General features: G+C 49.9%; 40 non-coding genes and 5 pseudogenes across 40 annotated transcripts; all 45 read left to right on the top strand.

The window, feature by feature from the left end:
- Positions 1-121: 121 nt before the first annotated feature.
- On the top strand, positions 122-240 carry LOC149767293 (5S ribosomal RNA). The gene has a single exon (XR_016404149.1). It is a non-coding gene; the product is annotated as a 5S ribosomal RNA (ribosomal RNA).
- Positions 241-487: 247 nt separating this feature from the next.
- On the top strand, positions 488-606 carry LOC149767292 (5S ribosomal RNA). The gene has a single exon (XR_016400761.1). It is a non-coding gene; the product is annotated as a 5S ribosomal RNA (ribosomal RNA).
- Positions 607-853: 247 nt separating this feature from the next.
- On the top strand, positions 854-972 carry LOC149767291 (5S ribosomal RNA). The gene has a single exon (XR_016406195.1). It is a non-coding gene; the product is annotated as a 5S ribosomal RNA (ribosomal RNA).
- A 247-nt stretch (positions 973-1,219) lies between these two features.
- Positions 1,220-1,338, top strand: LOC149767290 (5S ribosomal RNA). Its single transcript, XR_016403089.1, has one exon. It is a non-coding gene; the product is annotated as a 5S ribosomal RNA (ribosomal RNA).
- A 247-nt stretch (positions 1,339-1,585) lies between these two features.
- Positions 1,586-1,704, top strand: LOC149767289 (5S ribosomal RNA). The gene has a single exon (XR_016406225.1). It is a non-coding gene; the product is annotated as a 5S ribosomal RNA (ribosomal RNA).
- Positions 1,705-1,951: 247 nt separating this feature from the next.
- Positions 1,952-2,069, top strand: LOC149767288 (5S ribosomal RNA; annotated as a pseudogene).
- Positions 2,070-2,315: 246 nt separating this feature from the next.
- On the top strand, positions 2,316-2,434 carry LOC149767287 (5S ribosomal RNA). The gene has a single exon (XR_016405661.1). It is a non-coding gene; the product is annotated as a 5S ribosomal RNA (ribosomal RNA).
- A 247-nt stretch (positions 2,435-2,681) lies between these two features.
- LOC149767286 (5S ribosomal RNA) lies at positions 2,682-2,800 on the top strand. Its single transcript, XR_016400760.1, has one exon. It is a non-coding gene; the product is annotated as a 5S ribosomal RNA (ribosomal RNA).
- A 247-nt stretch (positions 2,801-3,047) lies between these two features.
- Positions 3,048-3,166, top strand: LOC149767285 (5S ribosomal RNA). The gene has a single exon (XR_016402674.1). It is a non-coding gene; the product is annotated as a 5S ribosomal RNA (ribosomal RNA).
- A 247-nt stretch (positions 3,167-3,413) lies between these two features.
- LOC149767284 (5S ribosomal RNA) lies at positions 3,414-3,531 on the top strand (annotated as a pseudogene).
- A 246-nt stretch (positions 3,532-3,777) lies between these two features.
- Positions 3,778-3,896, top strand: LOC149767283 (5S ribosomal RNA). The gene has a single exon (XR_016404148.1). It is a non-coding gene; the product is annotated as a 5S ribosomal RNA (ribosomal RNA).
- Positions 3,897-4,143: 247 nt separating this feature from the next.
- On the top strand, positions 4,144-4,262 carry LOC149767282 (5S ribosomal RNA). The gene has a single exon (XR_016400759.1). It is a non-coding gene; the product is annotated as a 5S ribosomal RNA (ribosomal RNA).
- Positions 4,263-4,509: 247 nt separating this feature from the next.
- Positions 4,510-4,628, top strand: LOC149767281 (5S ribosomal RNA). Its single transcript, XR_016402673.1, has one exon. It is a non-coding gene; the product is annotated as a 5S ribosomal RNA (ribosomal RNA).
- Positions 4,629-4,875: 247 nt separating this feature from the next.
- Positions 4,876-4,994, top strand: LOC149767280 (5S ribosomal RNA). Its single transcript, XR_016403088.1, has one exon. It is a non-coding gene; the product is annotated as a 5S ribosomal RNA (ribosomal RNA).
- Positions 4,995-5,241: 247 nt separating this feature from the next.
- On the top strand, positions 5,242-5,360 carry LOC149767279 (5S ribosomal RNA). The gene has a single exon (XR_016407790.1). It is a non-coding gene; the product is annotated as a 5S ribosomal RNA (ribosomal RNA).
- A 247-nt stretch (positions 5,361-5,607) lies between these two features.
- Positions 5,608-5,725, top strand: LOC149767278 (5S ribosomal RNA; annotated as a pseudogene).
- A 246-nt stretch (positions 5,726-5,971) lies between these two features.
- LOC149767277 (5S ribosomal RNA) lies at positions 5,972-6,090 on the top strand. Its single transcript, XR_016404147.1, has one exon. It is a non-coding gene; the product is annotated as a 5S ribosomal RNA (ribosomal RNA).
- A 247-nt stretch (positions 6,091-6,337) lies between these two features.
- On the top strand, positions 6,338-6,456 carry LOC149767276 (5S ribosomal RNA). Its single transcript, XR_016400758.1, has one exon. It is a non-coding gene; the product is annotated as a 5S ribosomal RNA (ribosomal RNA).
- A 247-nt stretch (positions 6,457-6,703) lies between these two features.
- On the top strand, positions 6,704-6,822 carry LOC149767275 (5S ribosomal RNA). The gene has a single exon (XR_016407097.1). It is a non-coding gene; the product is annotated as a 5S ribosomal RNA (ribosomal RNA).
- A 247-nt stretch (positions 6,823-7,069) lies between these two features.
- Positions 7,070-7,188, top strand: LOC149767274 (5S ribosomal RNA). The gene has a single exon (XR_016403087.1). It is a non-coding gene; the product is annotated as a 5S ribosomal RNA (ribosomal RNA).
- A 247-nt stretch (positions 7,189-7,435) lies between these two features.
- Positions 7,436-7,554, top strand: LOC149767273 (5S ribosomal RNA). Its single transcript, XR_016406224.1, has one exon. It is a non-coding gene; the product is annotated as a 5S ribosomal RNA (ribosomal RNA).
- Positions 7,555-7,801: 247 nt separating this feature from the next.
- On the top strand, positions 7,802-7,919 carry LOC149767272 (5S ribosomal RNA; annotated as a pseudogene).
- Positions 7,920-8,165: 246 nt separating this feature from the next.
- LOC149767271 (5S ribosomal RNA) lies at positions 8,166-8,284 on the top strand. The gene has a single exon (XR_016404146.1). It is a non-coding gene; the product is annotated as a 5S ribosomal RNA (ribosomal RNA).
- A 247-nt stretch (positions 8,285-8,531) lies between these two features.
- Positions 8,532-8,650, top strand: LOC149767270 (5S ribosomal RNA). The gene has a single exon (XR_016400757.1). It is a non-coding gene; the product is annotated as a 5S ribosomal RNA (ribosomal RNA).
- Positions 8,651-8,897: 247 nt separating this feature from the next.
- On the top strand, positions 8,898-9,016 carry LOC149767269 (5S ribosomal RNA). The gene has a single exon (XR_016402922.1). It is a non-coding gene; the product is annotated as a 5S ribosomal RNA (ribosomal RNA).
- Positions 9,017-9,263: 247 nt separating this feature from the next.
- LOC149767268 (5S ribosomal RNA) lies at positions 9,264-9,382 on the top strand. The gene has a single exon (XR_016404539.1). It is a non-coding gene; the product is annotated as a 5S ribosomal RNA (ribosomal RNA).
- Positions 9,383-9,628: 246 nt separating this feature from the next.
- Positions 9,629-9,747, top strand: LOC149767267 (5S ribosomal RNA). Its single transcript, XR_016407603.1, has one exon. It is a non-coding gene; the product is annotated as a 5S ribosomal RNA (ribosomal RNA).
- Positions 9,748-9,994: 247 nt separating this feature from the next.
- LOC149767266 (5S ribosomal RNA) lies at positions 9,995-10,113 on the top strand. Its single transcript, XR_016401898.1, has one exon. It is a non-coding gene; the product is annotated as a 5S ribosomal RNA (ribosomal RNA).
- A 247-nt stretch (positions 10,114-10,360) lies between these two features.
- Positions 10,361-10,479, top strand: LOC149767265 (5S ribosomal RNA). The gene has a single exon (XR_016411650.1). It is a non-coding gene; the product is annotated as a 5S ribosomal RNA (ribosomal RNA).
- Positions 10,480-10,722: 243 nt separating this feature from the next.
- LOC149767264 (5S ribosomal RNA) lies at positions 10,723-10,841 on the top strand. Its single transcript, XR_016401119.1, has one exon. It is a non-coding gene; the product is annotated as a 5S ribosomal RNA (ribosomal RNA).
- A 246-nt stretch (positions 10,842-11,087) lies between these two features.
- On the top strand, positions 11,088-11,206 carry LOC149767263 (5S ribosomal RNA). Its single transcript, XR_016404446.1, has one exon. It is a non-coding gene; the product is annotated as a 5S ribosomal RNA (ribosomal RNA).
- Positions 11,207-11,453: 247 nt separating this feature from the next.
- On the top strand, positions 11,454-11,572 carry LOC149767262 (5S ribosomal RNA). The gene has a single exon (XR_016401897.1). It is a non-coding gene; the product is annotated as a 5S ribosomal RNA (ribosomal RNA).
- Positions 11,573-11,819: 247 nt separating this feature from the next.
- Positions 11,820-11,937, top strand: LOC149767261 (5S ribosomal RNA). Its single transcript, XR_016407809.1, has one exon. It is a non-coding gene; the product is annotated as a 5S ribosomal RNA (ribosomal RNA).
- A 581-nt stretch (positions 11,938-12,518) lies between these two features.
- LOC149767260 (5S ribosomal RNA) lies at positions 12,519-12,637 on the top strand. Its single transcript, XR_016407575.1, has one exon. It is a non-coding gene; the product is annotated as a 5S ribosomal RNA (ribosomal RNA).
- Positions 12,638-12,885: 248 nt separating this feature from the next.
- On the top strand, positions 12,886-13,004 carry LOC149767259 (5S ribosomal RNA). The gene has a single exon (XR_016411648.1). It is a non-coding gene; the product is annotated as a 5S ribosomal RNA (ribosomal RNA).
- A 243-nt stretch (positions 13,005-13,247) lies between these two features.
- On the top strand, positions 13,248-13,366 carry LOC149767258 (5S ribosomal RNA). Its single transcript, XR_016401118.1, has one exon. It is a non-coding gene; the product is annotated as a 5S ribosomal RNA (ribosomal RNA).
- A 246-nt stretch (positions 13,367-13,612) lies between these two features.
- LOC149767257 (5S ribosomal RNA) lies at positions 13,613-13,731 on the top strand. Its single transcript, XR_016401382.1, has one exon. It is a non-coding gene; the product is annotated as a 5S ribosomal RNA (ribosomal RNA).
- Positions 13,732-13,978: 247 nt separating this feature from the next.
- Positions 13,979-14,096, top strand: LOC149767256 (5S ribosomal RNA; annotated as a pseudogene).
- Positions 14,097-14,343: 247 nt separating this feature from the next.
- On the top strand, positions 14,344-14,462 carry LOC149767255 (5S ribosomal RNA). The gene has a single exon (XR_016404196.1). It is a non-coding gene; the product is annotated as a 5S ribosomal RNA (ribosomal RNA).
- A 247-nt stretch (positions 14,463-14,709) lies between these two features.
- Positions 14,710-14,828, top strand: LOC149767254 (5S ribosomal RNA). Its single transcript, XR_016401376.1, has one exon. It is a non-coding gene; the product is annotated as a 5S ribosomal RNA (ribosomal RNA).
- A 246-nt stretch (positions 14,829-15,074) lies between these two features.
- On the top strand, positions 15,075-15,193 carry LOC149767253 (5S ribosomal RNA). The gene has a single exon (XR_016403930.1). It is a non-coding gene; the product is annotated as a 5S ribosomal RNA (ribosomal RNA).
- Positions 15,194-15,440: 247 nt separating this feature from the next.
- Positions 15,441-15,559, top strand: LOC149767252 (5S ribosomal RNA). Its single transcript, XR_016400607.1, has one exon. It is a non-coding gene; the product is annotated as a 5S ribosomal RNA (ribosomal RNA).
- A 247-nt stretch (positions 15,560-15,806) lies between these two features.
- Positions 15,807-15,925, top strand: LOC149767251 (5S ribosomal RNA). The gene has a single exon (XR_016408123.1). It is a non-coding gene; the product is annotated as a 5S ribosomal RNA (ribosomal RNA).
- Positions 15,926-16,172: 247 nt separating this feature from the next.
- Positions 16,173-16,291, top strand: LOC149767250 (5S ribosomal RNA). Its single transcript, XR_016400606.1, has one exon. It is a non-coding gene; the product is annotated as a 5S ribosomal RNA (ribosomal RNA).
- Positions 16,292-16,538: 247 nt separating this feature from the next.
- On the top strand, positions 16,539-16,657 carry LOC149767249 (5S ribosomal RNA). The gene has a single exon (XR_016403013.1). It is a non-coding gene; the product is annotated as a 5S ribosomal RNA (ribosomal RNA).
- The last annotated feature ends 148 nt before the right edge of the window (positions 16,658-16,805 follow it).

Raw genomic sequence — 16,805 nt, 5'->3', positions numbered from 1 at the left:
ATGCCGCATAGTGGGACCCGCGCGTTGAATCCTATGCCAGAACGGCCCCGGCGGCGCGAATGTCTCGGGCCGTCGAGGTCTGCTGCTTTGTCATAAAAGGGAGTTTCGAAGGGCATGTCATGGGTGCGATCATACCAGCACTAATGCACCGGATCCCATCAGAACTCCGCAGTTAAGCGTGCTTGGGCGAGAGTACTACTAGGATGGGTGACCCCCTGGGAAGTCCTCGTGTTGCACCCCTTTTATTTTTTGCCCGCTTTTTTATTTTTTGATAATATTTATTTTTAATTTTTCGGCTTTTGGCTTTTCTTCTTCGGATAATTTTTTTCCCCCGAAAATAAACTGAGTCCGGAGACTGGCGGTGCCATGCCGCATAGCGTGACCAGCGCGTTGAATCCTACGCCAGAACGGCCCCGGCGGCGCGAATGTCTCGGGCCGTCGAGGTCTGCTGCTTTGTCATAAAAGGGAGTTTCGATGGGCATGTCATGGGTGCGATCATACCAGCACTAAGGCACCGGATCCCATCAGAACTCCGTAGTTAAGCGTGCTTGGGCGAGAGTAGTACTAGGATGGGTGACCCCCTGGGAAGTCCTCGTGTTGCACCCCTTTTATTTTTTGCCCGCTTTTTTATTTTTTGATAATATTTATTTTTAATTTTTCGGCTTTTGGCTTTTCCTCTTCGGATAATTTTTTTTCCCCGAAAATAAACTGAGTCCGGAGACTGGCGGTGCCATGCCGCATAGCGGGACCAGCGCGTTGAATCCTACGCCAGAACGGCCCCGGCGGCGCGAATGTCTCGGGCCGTCGAGGTCTGCTGCTTTGTCATAAAAGGTAGTTTCGAAGGGCATGTCATGCGTGCGATCATACCAGCACTAATGCACCGGATCCTATCAGAACTCCGCAGTTAAGCGTGCTTGGGCGAGAGTAGTACTAGGATGGGTGACCCCCTGGGAAGTCCTCGTGTTGCACCCCTTTTATTTTTTGCCCCCTTTTTTATTTTTTGATAATATTTATTTTTAATTTTTCGGCTTTTGAGTTTTCTTCTTCGGATAATTTTTTTCCCCCGAAAATAAACTGAGTCCGGAGACTGGCGGTGCCATGCCGCATAGCGGGACCAGCGCGTTGAATCCTACGCCAGAACGGCCCCGGCGGCGCGAATGTCTCGGGCCGTCGAGGTCTGCTGCTTTGTCATAAAAGGGAGTTTCGAAGAGCATGTCATGGGTGCGATCATACCAGCACTAATGCACCGGATCCCAACAGAACTCCGCAGTTAAGCGTGCTTGGGCGAGAGTAGTACTAGGATGGGTGACCCCCTGGGAAGTCCTCGTGTTGCACCCCTTTTATTTTTTGCCCGCTTTTTTATTTTTTGATAATATTTATTTTTAATTTTTCGGCTTTTGGCTTTTCCTCTCCAGATAATATTTTTCCTCCGAAAATAAACTGAGTCCGGAGACTGGCGGTGCCATGCCGCATAGCGGGACCAGCGCGTTGAATCCTACGCTAGAACGGCCCCGGCGGCGCGAATGTCTCGGGCCGTCGAGGTCTGCTGCTTTGTCATAAAAGGGAGTTTCGATGGGCATGTCATGGGTGCGATCATACCCGCACTAATGCACCGGATCCCATCAGAACTCCGCAGTTAAGCGTGCTTGGGCGAGAGTAGTACTAGGATGGGTGACCCCCTGGGAAGTCCTCGTGTTGAACCCCTTTTATTTTTTGCCCGCTTTTTTATTTTTTGATAATATTTATTTTTAATTTTTTGGCTTTTGGCTTTTCCTCTTCGGATAATTTTTTTCCTCCGAAAATAAACTGAGTCCGGAGACTGGCGGTGCCATGCCGCATAGCGGGACCAGCGCGTTGAATCCTACGCCAGAACGGCCCCGGCGGCGCGAATGTCTCGGGCCGTCGAGGTCTGCTGCTTTGTCATAAAAGGTAGTCTCGAAGGGCATGTCATGCGTGCGATCATACCAGCACTAATGCACCGGATCCCATCAGAACTTCGCAGTTAAGCATGCTTGGGCGAGAGTAGTACTAGGATGGGTGACCCCTGGGAAGTCCTCGTGTTGCACCTCTTTTATTTTTTGCCCGCTTTTTTATTTTTTGATAATATTTATTTTTAATTCTTCGGCTTTTGGCTTTTCCTCTTCGGATAATTTTTTCCCCCAAAAATAAACTGAGTCCGGAGACTGGCGGTGCCATGCCGCATAGTGGGACCCGCGCGTTGAATCCTATGCCAGAACGGCCCCGGCGGCGCGAATGTCTCGGGCCGTCGAGGTCTGCTGCTTTGTCATAAAAGGGAGTTTCGAAGGGCATGTCATGGGTGCGATCATACCAGCACTAATGCACCGGATCCCATCAGAACTCCGCAGTTAAGCGTGCTTGGGCGAGAGTACTACTAGGATGGGTGACCCCCAGGGAAGTCCTCGTGTTGCACCCCTTTTATTTTTTGCCCGCTTTTTTATTTTTTGATAATATTTATTTTTAATTTTTCGGCTTTTGGCTTTTCTTCTTCGGATAATTTTTTTCCCCCGAAAATAAACTGAGTCCGGAGACTGGCGGTGCCATGCCGCATAGCGTGACCAGCGCGTTGAATCCTACGCCAGAACGGCCCCGGCGGCGCGAATGTCTCGGGCCGTCGAGGTCTGCTGCTTTGTCATAAAAGGGAGTTTCGATGGGCATGTCATGGGTGCGATCATACCAGCACTAAGGCACCGGATCCCATCAGAACTCCGTAGTTAAGCGTGCTTGGGCGAGAGTAGTACTAGGATGGGTGACCCCCTGGGAAGTCCTCGTGTTGCACCCCTTTTATTTTTTGCCCGCTTTTTTATTTTTTGATAATATTTATTTTTAATTTTTCGGCTTTTGGCTTTTCCTCTTCGGATAATTTTTTTTCCCCGAAAATAAACTGAGTCCGGAGACTGGCGGTGCCATGCCGCATAGCGGGACCAGCGCGTTGAATCCTACGCCAGAACGGCCCCGGCGGCGCGAATGTCTCGGGCCGTCGAGGTCTGCTGCTTTGTCATAAAAGGTAGTTTCGAAGGGCATGTCATGCGTGCGATCATACCAGCACTAATGCACCGGATCCCATCAGAACTCCGCAGTTAAGCGTGCTTGGGCGAGAGTAGTACTAGGATGGGTGACCCCCTGGGAAGTCCTCGTGTTGCACCCCTTTTATTTTTTGCCCCCTTTTTTATTTTTTGATAATATTTATTTTTAATTTTTCGGCTTTTGAGTTTTCTTCTTCGGATAATTTTTTTCCCCCGAAAATAAACTGAGTCCGGAGACTGGCGGTGCCATGCCGCATAGCGGGACCAGCGCGTTGAATCCTACGCCAGAACGGCCCCGGCGGCGCGAATGTCTCGGGCCGTCGAGGTCTGCTGCTTTGTCATAAAGGGGAGTTTCGAAGGGCATGTCATGGTTGCGATCATACCAGCACTAATGCACCGGATCCCATCAGAACTCCGCAGTTAAGCATGCTTGGGCGAGAGTAGTACTAGGATGGGTGACCCCTGGAAAGTCCTCGTGTTGCACCTCTTTTATTTTTTGCCCGCTTTTTTATTTTTTGATAATATTTATTTTTAATTCTTCGGCTTTTGGCTTTTCCTCTTCGGATAATTTTTTTTCCCGAAAATAAACTGAGTCCGGAGACTGGCGGTGCCATGCCGCATAGTGGGACCCGCGCGTTGAATCATATGCCAGAACGGCCCCGGCGGCGCGAATGTCTCGGGTCGTCGAGGTCTGCTGCTTTGTCATAAAAGGGAGTTTCGAAGGGCATGTCATGGGTGCGATCATACCAGCACTAATGCACCGGATCCCATCAGAACTCCGCAGTTAAGCGTGCTTGGGCGAGAGTACTACTAGGATGGGTGACCCCCTGGGAAGTCCTCGTGTTGCACCCCTTTTATTTTTTGCCCGCTTTTTTATTTTTTGATAATATTTATTTTTAATTTTTCGGCTTGTGGCTTTTCTTCTTCGGATAATTTTTTTCCCCCGAAAATAAACTGAGTCCGGAGACTGGCGGTGCCATGCCGCATAGCGTGTCCAGCGCGTTGAATCCTACGCCAGAACGGCACCGGCGGCGCGAATGTCTCGGGCCGTCGAGGTCTGCTGCTTTGTCATAAAAGGGAGTTTCGATGGGCATGTCATGGGTGCGATCATACCAGCACTAAGGCACCGGATCCCATCAGAACTCCGTAGTTAAGCGTGCTTGGGCGAGAGTAGTACTAGGATGGGTGACCCCCTGGGAAGTCCTCGTGTTGCACCCCTTTTATTTTTTGCCCGCTTTTTTATTTTTTGATAATATTTATTTTTAATTTTTCGGCTTTTGGCTTTTCCTCTTCGGATAATTTTTTTTCTCCGAAAATAAACTGAGTCCGGAGACTGGCGGTGCCATGCCGCATAGCGGGACCAGCGCGTTGAATCCTACGCCAGAACGGCCCCGGCGGCGCGAATGTCTCGGGCCGTCGAGGTCTGCTGCTTTGTCATAAAAGGTAGTTTCGAAGGGCATGTCATGCGTGCGATCATACCAGCACTAATGCACCGGATCCCATCAGAACTCCGCAGTTAAGCGTGCTTGGGCGAGAGTAGTACTAGGATGGGTGACCCCCTGGGAAGTCCTCGTGTTGCACCCCTTTTATTTTTTGCCCGCTTTTTTATTTTTTGATAATATTTATTTTTAATTTTTTGGCTTTTGGCTTTTCCTCTTCGGATAATTTTTTTCCTCCGAAAATAAACTGAGTCCGGAGACTGGCGGTGCCATGCCGCATAGCGGGACCAGCGCGTTGAATCCTACGCCAGAACGGCCCCGGCGGCGCGAATGTCTCGGGCCGTCGAGGTCTGCTGCTTTGTCATAAAAGGGAGTTTCGAAGAGCATGTCATGGGTGCGATCATACCAGCACTAATGCACCGGATCCCAACAGAACTCCGCAGTTAAGCGTGCTTGGGCGAGAGTAGTACTAGGATGGGTGACCCCCTGGGAAGTCCTCGTGTTGCACCCCTTTTATTTTTTGCCCGCTTTTTTATTTTTTGATAATATTTATTTTTAATTTTTCGGCTTTTGGCTTTTCCTCTCCGGATAATTTTTTTCCTCCGAAAATAAACTGAGTCCGGAGACTGGCGGTGCCATGCCGCATAGCGGGACCAGCGCGTTGAATCCTACGCCAGAACGGCCCCGGCGGCGCGAATGTCTCGGGCCGTCGAGGTCTGCTGCTTTGTCATAAAAGGGAGTTTCGATGGGCATGTCATGGGTGCGATCATACCCGCACTAATGCACCGGATCCCATCAGAACTCCGCAGTTAAGCGTGCTTGGGCGAGAGTAGTACTAGGATGGGTGACCCCCTGGGAAGTCTTCGTGTTGAACCCCTTTTATTTTTTGCCCGCTTTTTTATTTTTTGATAATATTTATTTTTAATTTTTTGGCTTTTGGCTTTTCCTCTTCGGATAATTTTTTTCCTCCGAAAATAAACTGAGTCCGGAGACTGGCGGTGCCATGCCGCATAGCGGGACCAGCGCGTTGAATCCTACGCCAGAACGGCCCCGGCGGCGCGAATGTCTCGGGCCGTCGAGGTCTGCTGCTTTGTCATAAAAGGTAGTTTCGAAGGGCATGTCATGCGTGCGATCATACCAGCACTAATGCACCGGATCCCATCAGAACTCCGCAGTTAAGCAAGCTTGGGCGAGAGTAGTACTAGGATGGGTGACCCCTGGGAAGTCCTCGTGTTGCACCTCTTTTATTTTTTGCCCGCTTTTTTATTTTTTGATAATATTTATTTTTAATTCTTCGGCTTTTGGCTTTTCCTCTTCGGATAATTTTTTCCCCCAAAAATAAACTGAGTCCGGAGACTGGCGGTGCCATGCCGCATAGTGGGACCCGCGCGTTGAATCCTATGCCAGAACGGCCCCGGCGGCGCGAATGTCTCGGGCCGTCGAGGTCTGCTGCTTTGTCATAAAAGGGAGTTTCGAAGGGCATGTCATGGGTGCGATCATACCAGCACTAATGCACCGGATCCCATCAGAACTCCGCAGTTAAGCGTGCTTGGGCGAGAGTACTACTAGGATGGGTGACCCCCTGGGAAGTCCTCGTGTTGCACCCCTTTTATTTTTTGCCCGCTTTTTTATTTTTTGATAATATTTATTTTTAATTTTTCGGCTTTTGGCTTTTCTTCTTCGGATAATTTTTTTCCCCCGAAAATAAACTGAGTCCGGAGACTGGCGGTGCCATGCCGCATAGCGTGACCAGCGCGTTGAATCCTACGCCAGAACGGCCCCGGCGGCGCGAATGTCTCGGGCCGTCGAGGTCTGCTGCTTTGTCATAAAAGGGAGTTTCGATGGGCATGTCATGGGTGCGATCATACCAGCACTAAGGCACCGGATCCCATCAGAACTCCGTAGTTAAGCGTGCTTGGGCGAGAGTAGTACTAGGATGGGTGACCCCCTGGGAAGTCCTCGTGTTGCACCCCTTTTATTTTTTGCCCGCTTTTTTATTTTTTGATAATATTTATTTTTAATTTTTCGGCTTTTGGCTTTTCCTCTTCGGATAATTTTTTTTCCCCGAAAATAAACTGAGTCCGGAGACTGGCGGTGCCATGCCGCATAGCGGGACCAGCGCGTTGAATCCTACGCCAGAACGGCCCCGGCGGCGCGAATGTCTCGGGCCGTCGAGGTCTGCTGCTTTGTCATAAAAGGTAGTTTCGAAGGGCATGTCATGCGTGCGATCATACCAGCACTAATGCACCGGATCCCATCAGAACTCCGCAGTTAAGCGTGCTTGGGCGAGAGTACTACTAGGATGGGTGACCCCCTGGGAAGTCCTCGTGTTGCACCCCTTTTATTTTTTGCCCCCTTTTTTATTTTTTGATAATATTTATTTTTAATTTTTCGGCTTTTGAGTTTTCTTCTTCGGATAATTTTTTTCCCCCGAAAATAAACTGAGTCCGGAGACTGGCGGTGCCATGCCGCATAGCGGGACCAGCGCGTTGAATCCTACGCCAGAACGGCCCCGGCGGCGCGAATGTCTCGGGCCGTCGAGGTCTGCTGCTTTGTCATAAAAGGGAGTTTCGAAGAGCATGTCATGGGTGCGATCATACCAGCACTAATGCACCGGATCCCAACAGAACTCCGCAGTTAAGCGTGCTTGGGCGAGAGTAGTACTAGGATGGGTGACCCCCTGGGAAGTCCTCGTGTTGCACCCCTTTTATTTTTTGCCCGCTTTTTTATTTTTTGATAATATTTATTTTTAATTTTTCGGCTTTTGGCTTTTCCTCTCCGGATAATTTTTTTCCTCCGAAAATAAACTGAGTCCGGAGACTGGCGGTGCCATGCCGCATAGCGGGACCAGCGCGTTGAATCCTACGCCAGAACGGCCCCGGCGGCGCGAATGTCTCGGGCCGTCGAGGTCTGCTGCTTTGTCATAAAAGGGAGTTTCGATGGGCATGTCATGGGTGCGATCATACCCGCACTAATGCACCGGATCCCATCAGAACTCCGCAGTTAAGCGTGCTTGGGCGAGAGTAGTACTAGGATGGGTGACCCCCTGGGAAGTCCTCGTGTTGAACCCCTTTTATTTTTTGCCCGCTTTTTTATTTTTTGATAATATTTATTTTTAATTTTTTGGCTTTTGGCTTTTCCTCTTCGGATAATTTTTTTCCTCCGAAAATAAACTGAGTCCGGAGACTGGCGGTGCCATGCCGCATAGCGGGACCAGCGCGTTGAATCCTACGCCAGAACGGCCCCGGCGGCGCGAATGTCTCGGGCCGTCGAGGTCTGCTGCTTTGTCATAAAAGGTAGTCTCGAAGGGCATGTCATGCGTGCGATCGTACCAGCACTAATGCACCGGATCCCATCAGAACTCCGCAGTTAAGCATGCTTGGGCGAGAGTAGTACTAGGATGGGTGACCCCTGGGAAGTCCTCGTGTTGCACCTCTTTTATTTTTTGCCCGCTTTTTTATTTTTTGATAATATTTATTTTTAATTCTTCGGCTTTTGGCTTTTCCTCTTCGGATAATTTTTTCCCCCAAAAATAAACTGAGTCCGGAGACTGGCGGTGCCATGCCGCATAGTGGGACCCGCGCGTTGAATCATATGCCAGAACGGCCCCGGCGGCGCGAATGTCTCGGGCCGTCGAGGTCTGCTGCTTTGTCATAAAAGGGAGTTTCGAAGGGCATGTCATGGGTGCGATCATACCAGCACTAATGCACCGGATCCCATCAGAACTCCGCAGTTAAGCGTGCTTGGGCGAGAGTACTACTAGGATGGGTGACCCCCTGGGAAGTCCTCGTGTTGCACCCCTTTTATTTTTTGCCCGCTTTTTTATTTTTTGATAATATTTATTTTTAATTTTTCGGCTTGTGGCTTTTCTTCTTCGGATAATTTTTTTCCCCCGAAAATAAACTGAGTCCGGAGACTGGCGGTGCCATGCCGCATAGCGTGTCCAGCGCGTTGAATCCTACGCCAGAACGGCCCCGGCGGCGCGAATGTCTCGGGCCGTCGAGGTCTGCTACTTTGTCATAAAAGGGAGTTTCGATGGGCATGTCATGGGTGCGATCATACCAGCACTAAGGCACCGGATCCCATCAGAACTCCGTAGTTAAGCGTGCTTGGGCGAGAGTAGTACTAGGATGGGTGACCCCCTGGGAAGTCCTCGTGTTGCACCCCTTTTATTTTTTGCCCGCTTTTTTATTTTTTGATAATATTTATTTTTAATTTTTCGGCTTGTGGCTTTTCTTCTTCGGATAATTTTTTTCCCCCGAAAATAAACTGAGTCCGGAGACTGGCGGTGCCATGCCGCATAGCGGGAGCAGCGCGTTGAATCCTACGCCAGAACGTCCCCGGCGGCGCGAATGTCTCGGGCCGTCGAGGTCTGCTGCTTTGTCATAAAAGGGAGTTTCGAAGGGCATATCATGGGTGCGATCATACCAGCACTAATGCACCGGATCCCATCAGAACTCCGCAGTTAAGCGGGCTTGGGCGAGAGTAGTACTAGGATGGGTGACCCCCTGGGAAGTCCTCGTGTTGCACCCCATTTATTTTTTGCCCGCTTTTTTATTTTTTCATAATATTTATTTTTAATTTTTCGGCTTTTGGCTTTTCCTCTTCGGATAATTTTTTTTCCCCGAAAATAAACTGAGTCCGGAGACTGGCGGTGCCATGCCGCATAGCGGGAACAGCGCGTTGAATCCTACGCCAGAACGGCCCCGGCGGCGCGAATGTCTCGGGCCGTCGAGGTCTGCTGCTTTGTCATAAAAGGTAGTTTCGAAGGGCATGTCATGCGTGCGATCATACCAGCACTAATGCACCGGATCCCATCAGAACTCCGCAGTTAAGCGTGCTTGGGCGAGAGTAGTACTAGGATGGGTGACCCCCTGGGAAGTCCTCGTGTTGCACCTCTTTTATTTTTTGCCCCCTTTTTTATTTTTTGATAATATTTTTTTTTAATTCTTCGGCTTTTGGCTTTTCCTCTTCGGATAATTTTTTTCCCCGAAAATAAACTGAGTCCGGAGACTGGCGGTGCCATGCCGCATAGTGGGACCCGCGCGTTGAATCCTATGCCAGAACGGCCCCGGCGGCGCGAATGTCTCGGGCCGTCGAGGTCTGCTGCTTTGTCATAAAAGGGAGTTTCGAAGGGCATGTCATGGGTGCGATCATACCAGCACTAATGCACCGGATCCCATCAGAACTCCGCAGTTAAGCGTGCTTGGGCGAGAGTACTGCTAGGATGGGTGACCCCCTGGGAAGTCCTCGTGTTGCACCCCTTTTATTTTTTGCCCGCTTTTTTATTTTTTGATAATATTTATTTTTAATTTTTCGGCTTTTGGCTTTTCTTCTTCGGATAATTTTTTTCCCCCGAAAATAAACTGAGTCCGGAGACTGGCGGTGCCATGCCGCATAGCGTGACCAGCGCGTTGAATCCTACGCCAGAACGGCCCCGGCGGCGCGAATGTCTCGGGCCGTCGAGGTCTGCTGCTTTGTCATAAAAGGGAGTTTCGATGGGCATGTCATGGGTGCGATCATACCAGCACTAAGGCACCGGATCCCATCAGAACTCCGTAGTTAAGCGTGCATGGGCGAGAGTAGTACTAGGATGGGTGACCCCCTGGGAAGTCCTCGTGTTGCACCCCTTTTATTTTTTGCCCGCTTTTTTATTTTTTGATAATATTTATTTTTAATTTTTCGGCTTTTGGCTTTTCCTCTTCGGATAATTTTTTTCCCCCGAAAATAAACTGAGTCCGGAGACTGGCGGTGCTATGCCGCATAGCGGGACCAGCGCGTTGAATCCTACGCCAGAACGGCCCCGGCGGCGCGAATGTCTCGGGCCGTCGAGGTCTGCTGCTTTGTCATAAAAGGGAGTTTCGATGGGCATGTCATGGGTGCGATCATACCAGCACTAATGCACCGGATCCCATCAGAACTCCGCAGTTAAGCGTGCTTGGGCGAGAGTAGTACTAGGATGGGTGACCCCCTGGGAAGTCCTCGTGTTGCACCCCTTTTATTTTTTGCCCGCTTTTTTATTTTTAATATTTATTTTTAATTTTTCGGCTTTTGGCTTTTCCTCTTCGGATAATTTTTTTCCCCCGAAAATAAACTGAGTCCGGAGACTGGCGGTGCCATGCCGCATAGCAGGACCAGCGCGTTGAATCATACGCCAGAACGGCCCCGGCGGCGCGAATGTCTCAGGCCGTCGAGGTCTGCTGCTTTGTCATAAAAGGGAGTTTCGATGGGCGAGTCAAGGGTGCGATCATACCAGCACTAATGCACCGGATCCCATCAGAACTCCGCAGTTAAGCGTGTTTGGGCGAGAGTAGTACTAGGATGGGTGACCCCCTGGGAAGTCCTCGTGTTGCACCCCTTTTATTTTTTGCCCGCTTTTTTATTTTTCGATAATATTTATTTTTAATTTTTCGGCTTTTGGCTTTTTCTCTTCGGATAATTTTTTTTCCCGAAAATAAACTGAGTCCGGAGACTCGCGGTGCCATGCCGCATAGCGGAACCAGCGTGTTGAATCCTACGCCAGAACGGCCTCGGCGGCGCGAATGTTTCGGGCCATCGAGGTCTGCTGCTTTGTCATAAAAGGGAGTTTCGAAAGGCATGTCATGGGTGCGATCATACCAGCACTAATGCACTGGATCCCATCAGAACTCCGCAGTTAAGCGTGCTTGGGCGAGAGTTGTACTAGGATGGGTGACCCCCTGGGAAGTCCTCGTGTTGCACCCCTTTTATTTTTTGCCCGCTTTTTTATTTTTTGATAATATTTATTTTTAATTTTTTGGCTTTTGGCTTTTCCTCTTCGGATAATTTTTTTCCTCCGAAAATAAACTGAGTCCGGAGACTGGCGGTGCCATGCCGCATAGCGGGACCAGCGCGTTGAATCCTACGCCAGAACGGCCCCGGCGGCGCGAATGTCTCGGGCCGTCGAGGTCTGCTGCTTTGTCATAAAAGGGAGTTTCGATGGGCATGTCATGGGTGCGATCATACCAGCACTAAGGCACCGGATCCCATCAGAACTCCGTAGTTAAGCGTGCATGGGCGAGAGTAGTACTAGGATGGGTGACCCCCTGGGAAGTCCTCGTGTTGCACCCCTTTTATTTTTTGCCCGCTTTTTTATTTTTTGATAATATTTATTTTTAATTTTTCGGCTTTTGGCTTTTCCTCTTCGGATAATTTTTTTCCCCCGAAAATAAACTGAGTCCGGAGACTGGCGGTGCTATGCCGCATAGCGGGACCAGCGCGTTGAATCCTACGCCAGAACGGCCCCGGCGGCGCGAATGTCTCGGGCCGTCGAGGTCTGCTGCTTTGTCATAAAAGGGAGTTTCGATGGGCATGTCATGGGTGCGATCATACCAGCACTAATGCACCGGATCCCATCAGAACTCCGCAGTTAAGCATGCTTGGGCGAGAGTAGTACTAGGATGGGTGACCCCTGGGAAGTCCTCGTGTTGCACCTCTTTTATTTTTTGCCCGCTTTTTTATTTTTTGATAATATTTATTTTTAATTCTTCGGCTTTTGGCTTTTCCTCTTCGGATAATTTTTTTCCCCGAAAATAAACTGAGTCCGGAGACTGGCGGTGCCATGCCGCATAGTGGGACCCGCGCGTTGAATCCTATGCCAGAACGGCCCCGGCGGCGCGAATGTCTCGGGCCGTCGAGGTCTGCTGCTTTGTCATAAAAGGGAGTTTCGAAGGGCATGTCATGGGTGCGATCATACCAGCACTAATGCACCGGATCCCATCAGAACTCCGCAGTTAAGCGTGCTTCTGGGAAGTCCTCGTGTTGCACCCCTTTTATTTTTCGCCCGCTTTTTTATTTTTTGATAATATTTATTTTTAATTTTTCGGCTTTTGGCTTTTCTTCTTCGGATAATTTTTTTCCCCCGAAAATAAACTGAGTCCGGAGACTGGCGGTGCCATGCCGCATAGCGTGACCAGCGCGTTGAATCCTACGCCAGAACGGCCCCGGCGGCGCGAATGTCTCGGGCCGTCGAGGTCTGCTGCTTTGTCATAAAAGGGAGTTTCGATGGGCATGTCATGGGTGCGATCATACCAGCACTAAGGCACCGGATCCCATCAGAACTCCGTAGTTAAGCGTGCATGGGCGAGAGTAGTACTAGGATGGGTGACCCCCTGGGAAGTCCTCGTGTTCCACCCCTTTTATTTTTTGCCCGCTTTTTTAGTTTTTTGATAATATTTATTTTTAATTTTTCGGCTTTTGGCTTTTCCTCTTCGGATAATTTTTTTCCCCCGAAAATAAACTGAGTCCGGAGACTGGCGGTGCTATGCCGCATAGCGGAACCAGCGCGTTGAATCCTACGCCAGAACGGCCCCGGCGGCGCGAATGTCTCGGGCCGTCGAGGTCTGCTGCTTTGTCATAAAAGGGAGTTTCGATGGGCATGTCATGGGTGCGATCATACCAGCACTAATGCACCGGATCCCATCAGAACTCCGCAGTTAAGCGTGCTTGGGCGAGAGTAGTACTAGGATGGGTGACCCCCTGGGAAGTCCTCGTGTTGCACCCCTTTTATTTTTTGCCCGCTTTTTTATTTTTAATATTTATTTTTAATTTTTCGGCTTTTGGCTTTTCCTCTTCGGATAATTTTTTTCCCCCGAAAATAAACTGAGTCCGGAGACTGGCGGTGCCATGCCGCATAGCGGGACCAGCGCGTTGAATCCTACGCCAGAACGGCCCCGGCGGCGCGAATGTCTCAGGCCGTCGAGGTCTGCTGCTTTGTCATAAAAGGGAGTTTCGATGGGCGAGTCATGGGTGCGATCATACCAGCACTAATGCACCGGATCCCATCAGAACTCCGCAGTTAAGCGTGTTTGGGCGAGAGTAGTACTAGGATGGGTGACCCCCTGGGAAGTCCTCGTGTTGCACCCCTTTTATTTTTTGCCCGCTTTTTTATTTTTCGATAATATTTATTTTTAATTTTTCGGCTTTTGGCTTTTTCTCTTCGGATAATTTTTTTTCCCGAAAATAAACTGAGTCCGGAGACTCGCGGTGCCATGCCGCATAGCGGGACCAGCGTGTTGAATCCTACGCCAGAACGGCCTCGGCGGCGCGAATGTTTCGGGCCATCGAGGTCTGCTGCTTTGTCATAAAAGGGAGTTTCGAAAGGCATGTCATGGGTGCGATCATACCAGCACTAATGCACCGGATCCCATCAGAACTCCGCAGTTAAGCGTGCTTGGGCGAGAGTTGTACTAGGATGGGTGACCCCCTGGGAAGTCCTCGTGTTGCACCCCTTTTATTTTTTGCCCGCTTTTTTATTTTTTGATAATATTTATTTTTAATTTTTTGGCTTTTGGCTTTTCCTCTTCGGATAATTTTTTTCCTCCGAAAATAAACTGAGTCCGGAGACTGGCGGTGCCATGCCGCATAGCGGGACCAGCGCGTTGAATCCTACGCCAGAACGGCCCCGGCGGCGCGAATGTCTCGGGCCGTCGAGGTCTGCTGCTTTGTCATAAAAGGGAGTTTCAATGGGCATGTCATGGGTGCGATCATACCAGCACTAATGCACCGGATCCCATCAGAACTCCGCAGTTAAGCGTGCTTGGGCAAGATTAGTACTAGGATGGGTGACCCCCGGGAAGTCCTCTTGTTGCCCCCCTTTTATTTTTTGCCCGCTTTTTTATTTTTTGATAATATTTATTTTTAATTTTTCGGCTTTTGGTTTTTCCTCTTCGGATAATTTTTTTCCCCCGAAAATAAACTGAGTCCGGAGACTGGCGGTGCCATGCCGCATAGCGGGACCAGCGCTTTGAATCCTACGCCAGAACGGCCCCGGCGGCGCGAATGTCTCGGGCCGTCGAGGTCTGTTGCTTTGTCATAAAAGGGAGTTTCGAAGGGCATGTCATGGGTGCGATCATACCAGCACTAATGCACCGGATCCCATCAGAACTCCGCAGTTAAGCGGGCTTGGGCGAGAGTAGTACTAGAATGGGTGACCCCCTGGGAAGTCCTCGTGTTGCACCCCTTATATTTTTTGCCCCTTTTTTTATTTTTTGATAATATTTATTTTTAATTTTTCGGCTTTTGGCTTTTCCTCTTCGGATAATTTTTTTCCCCCGAAAATAAACTAAGTCCGGAGACTGGCGGTGCCAAGCCGCATAGCGGGACCAGCGCGTTGAATCCTACGCCAGAACGGCCCCGGCGGCGCGAATGTCTCGGGCCGTCGAGGTCTGCTGCTTTGTCATAAAAGGGAGTTTCGATGGGCATGTCATGGGTGCGATCATACTAGCACTAATGCACCGGATCCCATCAGAACTCCGCAGTTAAGCGTGCTTGGGCGAGAGTAGTACTAGGATGGGTGACCCCCTGGGAAGTCCTCGTGTTGCACCCCTTTTATTTTTTGCCCACTTTTTTATTTTTTGATAATATTTATTTTTAATTTCTCGGCTTTTGGCATTTTCTCTTCGGATAATTTTTTCCCCCGAAAATAAACTGAGTCCGGGGACTCGCGGTGCCATGCCGCATAGCGGGACCAGCGTGTCGAATCCTACGCCCGAACGTCCCCGGCGGCGCGAATGTCTCGGGCCATCGAGGTCTGCTGCTTTGTCATAAAAGGGAGTTTCGAAGGGCATGTCATGGGTGCGATCATACTAGCACTAATGCACCGGATCCCATCAGAACTCCGCAGTTAAGCGTGCTTGGGCGAGAGTAGTACTAGGATGGGTGGCCCCCTGGGAAGTCCTCGTGTTGCACCCCTTTTATTTTTTGCCCGCTTTTTTATTTTTTGATAATATTTATTTTTAATTTTTTGGCTTTTGGCTTTTTCTCTTCGGATAATTTTTTTCCCCCGAAAATAAACTGAGTCCGGAGACTGGCGGTGCCATGCCGCATAGCGGGACCAGCGCGTTGAATCCTATGCCAGAACGGCCCCGGCGGCGCGAATGTCTTGGGCCGTCGAGGCCTGCTGCTTTGTCATAAAAGGGAGTTTCGATGGGCATGTCATGGGTGCGATCATACCAGCACTAAGGCACCGGATCCCATCAGAACTCCGCAGTTAAGCGTGCTTGGGCGAGAGTAGTACTAGGATGGGTGACCCCCTGGGAAGTCCTCGTGTTGCACCCCTTTTATTTTTTGCCCGCTTTTTTATTTTTTGATAATATTTATTTTTAATTTTTCGGCTTTTGGCTTTTCCTCTTCGGATAATTTTTTTCCCCCGAAAATAAACTGAGACCGGAGACTGGCGGTGCCATGCCGCATAGCGGGACCAGCGCGTTGAATCCTATGCCAGAACGGCCCCGGCGGCGCGAATGTCTCGGGCCGTCGAGGTCTGCTGCTTTGTCATAAAAGGGAGTTTCGATGGGCATGTCATGGGTGCGATCATACCCGCACTAATGCACCGGATCCCATCAGAACTCCGCAGTTAAGCGTGCTTGGGCGAGAGTACTGCTAGGATGGGTGACCCCCTGGGAAGTCCTCGTGTTGCACCCCTTTTATTTTTTGCCCGCTTTTTTATTTTTTGATAATATTTATTTTTAATTTTTTGGCTTTTGGCTTTTCTTCTTCGGATAATTTTTTTCCCCCGAAAATAAACTGAGTCCGGAGACTGGCGGTGCCATGCCGCATAGCGGGACCAGCGCGTTGAATCCTATGCCAGAACGGCCCCGGCGGCGCGAATGTCTCGGGCCGTCGAGGCCTGCTGCTTTGTCATAAAAGGGAGTTTCGATGGGCATGTCATGGGTGCGATCATACCAGCACTAAGGCACCGGATCCCATCAGAACTCCGCAGTTAAGCGTGCTTGGGCGAGAGTAGTACTAGGATGGGTGACCCCCTGGGAAGTCCTCGTGTTGCACCCCTTTTATTTTTTGCCCGCTTTTTTATTTTTTGATAATATTTATTTTTAATTTTTCGGCTTTTGGCTTTTCCTCTTCGGATAATTTTTTTCCCCCGAAAATAAACTGAGTCCGGAGACTGGCGGTGCCATGTCGCATAGCGGGACCAGCGCGTTGAATCCTACGCCAGAACGGCCCCGGCGGCGCGAATGTCTCGGGCCGTCGAGGTCTGCTGCTTTGTCATAAAAGGGAGTTTCGATGGGCATGTCATGGGTGCGATCATACCCGCACTAATGCACCGGATCCCATCAGAACTCCGCAGTTAAGCGTGTTTGGGCGAGAGTAGTACTAGGATGGGTGACCCCCTGGGAAGTCCTCGTGTTGCACCCCTTTTATTTTTTGCCCGCTTTTTTATTTTTTGATAATATTTATTTTTAATTTTTCGGCTTTTGGCTTTTTCTCTTCGGATAATTTTTTTTCCCGAAAATAAACTGATTCCGGAGACTCGCGGTGCCATGCCGCATAGCGGGACCAGCGT

Source organism: Phoenix dactylifera, chromosome 4 (genome assembly GCF_051530095.1).
Source record: "Phoenix dactylifera cultivar Ajwa chromosome 4, Ajwa_hap1_PhDact_Kaust_v1.1, whole genome shotgun sequence".
Taxonomy (NCBI): domain Eukaryota; kingdom Viridiplantae; phylum Streptophyta; class Magnoliopsida; order Arecales; family Arecaceae; genus Phoenix; species Phoenix dactylifera.
Note: the sequence above shows the minus strand (reverse complement) of the source record. Positions and strands in the feature narration are given on the sequence as shown.